Source organism: Triticum dicoccoides, chromosome 1A, assembly GCF_002162155.2.
Source record: "Triticum dicoccoides isolate Atlit2015 ecotype Zavitan chromosome 1A, WEW_v2.0, whole genome shotgun sequence".
NCBI lineage: Eukaryota > Viridiplantae > Streptophyta > Magnoliopsida > Poales > Poaceae > Triticum > Triticum dicoccoides.
Genome location: NC_041380.1, coordinates 99,757,892 through 99,763,238, shown reverse-complemented (window position 1 = coordinate 99,763,238; position 5,347 = coordinate 99,757,892). Strand labels below are relative to the sequence as shown.

Below are 5,347 nucleotides of genomic sequence, written 5' to 3'. Positions count from 1 at the left end.
GGGGGTGTTGAGTATATTGTGTACGTGTATATGTGTGTGTAGGGCCCACCTCCTGTTTCCTTGTATAGTTGAGGTTGTGGCCCACCTCTGTACTTATATATACGTGCCTGGTGCACCGATCAATACATCGCGATTGCACAGCCCATAATCTGTCTCTCTACACCGCGCATGGACGCCAATCATCCGCCCCGCTGCCACCGTGCCGGCCACCCTCCCGGTGGTGCCGAGCAGTGTGGTGAAGGCGACGACGAGAATGAGTTGGGTGGCAGTGAAGCGGCTGATCTTGGCGAAGTCGAGCTTGGCGCCGGTGACCCCAAAGCAGAGGGGCATGATAATCGAGAGGCGTGATTTTGGACCATGGTTCAGTCGAACCTATGGTCGACGCCGTACGATTCAACATCCTGCTACATGTGGATCCGCGTCATGCATTGTTTAACATGCAAACAGCTCCCATCATGCATTTTTTAATCAATCATACACGGATCCTTATGAAAAGTGTTCAGAGATCAATGGTGTCGAGCATAGATTCGGCTGAACCATGGTTCCGTATAACATTTTCGCATGATAATCTGGTGTACGGGGTACGTGAGGTGATCAGACGAGGCTGCGCGCCGTAGGGCCTTCCCGCGGCGTGGCGAGACCAATGAGGAAGGCGGTCATGGAGGGGCTGTAGCCGAATAGGTAGAGGCGCTGCGCAGTGTTGACCATGAAGAGGAGCATGACGCATAGCACGGACATACTGATGTATTGCCGCCCCTTCTTGGCCCTGTTGAGCAGCCTGACTAGCCACACCACCTGTTAGAGTTGTGTCGAATATTATTGTACAAGGTAGGTTACAATTGGACTTGGTTTTGGACTGTGTGTATACAGGGTAGGAGTTGTGTCCTAATAGGACACCTGTATCCTAGGCCTCTCATATATATCGGGGGTAGACACACGATGTAACCTATGCCAACATAATAGCACGGGCACGCGGGGGAGCCGGCGGCGTGTGCCGGCGCCCGGGCGGCCGGGTGCAGTATTGTGACGGTGTCATGGGGAGGAGCGCCCGTAGTTAGGCCCTGAAGATGTAGCCATGATGATGAACCTCGATAATAAATCTCGGTGTCATGCTTGTATGATTGCTTGGATCTTGGTAGATCGACGATGCGCCTCGGATTTATTCTAACAAGTGATATCATGAGCAAGGTTCGAAGAGGTTGCAGAGGTTCATCTAGAGGTGATCGCGAGAATACGAGATCAGTTTGTTTCGTGCTGCGTTCGATCTGGGGGAGTAAAGCATCGAAGGCTCGGGAAGAAAAAAAGGACAAAAGCCATGAGAACAATGGGATCGGAACTATTCGGCGTGATTGGAAGCTCTCGGAAAGCAGCGACAGCGGCAGGTCAGATCGGTTTGCAGCAGCAATTCAGCGAGAGAGGTCACGGGCGTGGAGACTGGCTGGCGCGTGCGACTACAGTGGTGCTGTATCGCGTGTGCAGCCAACGTCGGGGTAGAGCGGATCAGGTTGATCTGGTCAGGAGCGACCTGGCGGCGGCACCATGAGCCAGTTGTGCTCGGTGGAGCAGATGTCGTAGGCGCTGGCAACGTAGCAGCGGCGGCGACTCGGATTGGTTCCGCGTGGAGCGGGGCTGGTGGGCTGCTAGAGGCCCATGTACGGCAGGGCTCTGGATGCGCGCGGATCAGTCGAGGGCTCCAGGCCTGTGCGGGCGTGTGCGACGGCAAAGGTTGGTAGGTCCTGGCGCTAGACGACAAATTACTCGCGGGAAGGGCTTATGCATGGATGATCTGTATTGCTGGTTGGGATTGAGGCACGTGAGATTTGCTGTGGAAAAAGGAATTGGAGCATGTCCCCAAGAACGAGGTGTAGAGAGACGTACGCACATGGCTCTGTGATGTTTCGGAAACAAGATGGCATGCAATGCAAGGGCATGGTGGGTGCATGCTGGTACGTGTACATGCGGAAAACTATGCAGGCTATGTATATGCATGGTGTGGCTGTGTGAAGCAAGCTGGAGCGGACGTGGGCGTGGTCGAATTTGCACATTGACTGGATACTCTTACCATTGCAAGACCAATGAGTAATCTTAGAGTTGTCAAGGAATCTGGGACAAAGTTTCAAGGATGGCGGCGTGCGTATAAGGCTTGGAGGAGTCTGGAGTGCGTAATGATAGGATCATGCATGCACAGAACGTCAAGCAATGCACGGATGTGCGGGTGAAGACGATGGAGGGTGGAGCATGGTTGCAGTCGGACATACACGGCTGGGTCGGACTGGATTGTCTGATGGACTGACGTGGATGTTGGTCAAAGCAGAAGATGACGGTGATTTCAGCGACGACGACATAGGAGCGTGATGCTGATGGTGGCCGACTTCTGGGGCGTGAAAACATGTGGTGCAGGCCTGAGGGCTTGTGCGGCTTCGACAAACTATGGCGCGGGGTTGATTCAAGACGGTGCACATGAGAGTTTGGAGTCGACAGAGCGCGGGAGGGTGGCACGTACAACCACCATGGAGTCATGTTGAAGGTGGAGCTGGAGTCTGATGGACGACTTCACTCTGTGCTGATGGAGGGGCTACGACGTAAGGATCCGGAGAATCGTAGCCTATTTCAGCGGGAAGGTGAGAGACACGTGGTTCAGACTGGGTACCAGTGATCTGATGAAGACGTGATACTCGGCATCGGTCGGTGATAATCGGTGGTTCTCTGCAGTGGGGGCTAGCTATCCGGGAGACTCGACCAGGATAGCAGAGGCTCGGCGCGGTAATAGCGGCGAGGCGTGCGGTAAGCACGGGACACAGTGACAGACCAAGGCACTAATAGTAGACATGTAGTCAGACAAAATTGTGCAAAGGGTGCTGAAGCAGTGTTGACGAGTACCAGATTCAAGTTGGTGACTGGGTCTATCGGTACCGGAAGATGGACAGGAGTTGATCATGGAGAATCTGAGAAAATGACGGAGAGTCTGGAATTGTCAAAAGCTGAGAGAGTGCATGGCCGTATATTCTGTGGTGTTCGGTGCGCATGCAAAGTGCGGGTGATAAGTACAGAAGGAGGTTGAGTGCTATAGCTGTGGGACATGTCAGAGACTATCCGGGAAAAAAGGATGAGACAACTGTGAATTTGACTCAGGGTGACACAGGGCGACGGTGAAATTCTTTCAAGTTTCAGACATGCGGTCAAGAAAGAGCGGTGATGTTGAGTTCAGGTAACTCTTATAAGTGGCGTCTAATATGTGAGTTGTTCATTTTCACGCAGACAGTGTTCGGTGTGTAATGACGTTGAACGGATTCTCCGGAAATTGGGAGCACAAAGTAGAGTAATGAGGAACTTAATTTTTGCTCGAGTGTTGACTGTGAAGAAGACGAGAAGGGACTACAGTTGCAGGTGGAGTCACATGGAGTCTGGAAGTAGCAGAGGTATCCATGGCGTATCTCAAGTCCAATGTACATGGAGGTTCGACGCATGGATGAATTCAAGATGGTGGAGAATATTGGCCAAGGTGGAGTTTGTTAGAGTTGTGTCGAATATTATTGTACAAGATAGGTTACAATTGGACTTGGTTTTAGACTGTGCATATAGGGTAGGAGTTGTGTTCTAATAGGACACCTGTATCTTAGGCCTCTCATATATATCGGGGGTAGACACACGATGTAACCTATGCCAACATAATAGCACGGGCATGCGAGGGAGCCGGCGGCGTGTGCCGGCGCCCGGGCGGCCAAGGTGCGGTATTGTGACGGTGTCACAGGGAGGAGCGCCCGTAATCAGGCCCCGGGGATGTAGCCATGATGGTGAACCTTGATAATAAATCTCGTTGTCATGCTTGTATGATTGCTTGGACCTCCTGATGTATTGCCGCCCCTTCTTGGCCCTGTTGAGCAGCCTGACCAGCCACACCACCAAACGAATGGCGATCCAGATGTTGAGCGACAGGAAGAGGAAGATGATCAGCTTTGCGATCGGTTGCACTTGAAGGCCGCCAGGCGGTGGCCTGGCCTTGCCATCCTTGTCATAGGTGGTCCAGTCGACGTCCATGATACTGACGACGGTGAGGCTGACTATGTCATTGGCGAAGGCGGTGCCCATGGCGAGCTGGCCGGTCTCGGAGCCGGTGAGCTTGAGCTCCGTGACGATGTGGATGAGGACGGGCGAGGCGGTGCTGGTGAGGACGAGCATGAAGAGAGCGGTGGAAGCGTAGATGCCCTCTGGGTAGAAGGTCTCCTTCCATGGGTGCAGAAGGCCATAGAAGAATAGCCCGCCGACGGCAGCGAGCAGGAGGCACAGCGCGGAGCCGCCACAGGCGAGGACGAGGGAGGCACGCAAGTAGCGCCGCATGTAACACAAGTCCATCTCCAGCCCGGTGAAGAACATGAACACGACGCGGAGGAAGTAGATGGCGTCGTCCAGCGCCATGCCGGCGTCCTCCATGCCTAGCGGACGGAGGTTGACCACGCGGCCAAGCACCGTCGGGCCGACCACCACGCCAGCCTGCATCCATCACTCCATTAGCACGACAAAATCAAGTGCTAATAGGGTGATCGATGGATGGATCGGAGCTGCCAAGATATATACTGTACGAACGTACCAGGATGTGCGAGATGATGCTTGGCTGGCCCAGGCGTCGAAGGCCGGAATGGAAAAGGCCGGGGAGGGCGAGGACGCTGGCCATGAGGCCGATGACGACCATCAACCTGGCCATGAAGTAGGACCCCTGGAGAACGGTCGCCGGGCACTTGCCGCCATCGCCCTCTGTCATATCTTGCAGGGTCTCTTCGTCTTGGGTCGCCGACCGGCCAGACAGGCCTCCGCCGATGAGCTACTTTGCTCTATACTCCCTCTGTTTAGAATTATTTGTCGCAGAAATGGATGTATCTTGTTTTAGATATATCCATTTTTGCGATAAGTAATTCCAAACGAAGAGAGTATGTTGTTCATGAGCTAGCTAGGTGGGTAGGTTGGGTGCTTCTTCTTGATTTGTCCGGTGACGTACGTGATCGGTGAACAAATCTAACTAGTTTAATGATCAATTAACAAGAGCCTCTCCCCACAAGTATTTGTTTGGCTTTCTACCAGAGTGCGTAGCCCCACAAGACAAATATGTCCATTCTAAAAATATATAGACCAATTATGGGCAGCCAATCCGTAGTTAGTTCCATCTTGCATCCTCAATGGACGATCAATGGTTGTCTACAAGTGGGTGCTGCTAAATATCGGTGCTACTTTCCTCGTAATTAAGTGGAAAAGTCAGCGAGTGAACGCCGAAGTGCTATTCTAAGCCAAGCTCATGTGACCTCGGGTGAACAGTAAAATAAATAAAAAACAAAAAAGAATTCAAAAAAATTTG

At 52.8% G+C, this 5,347-nt stretch overlaps 1 pseudogene; it reads right to left on the bottom strand.

The window, feature by feature from the left end:
* The window catches only part of LOC119351876, a 6,093-nt pseudogene extending 1,334 nt beyond the window's left edge, over positions 1-4,759 (bottom strand).
* Between the last annotated feature and the right edge of the window lie 588 nt (positions 4,760-5,347).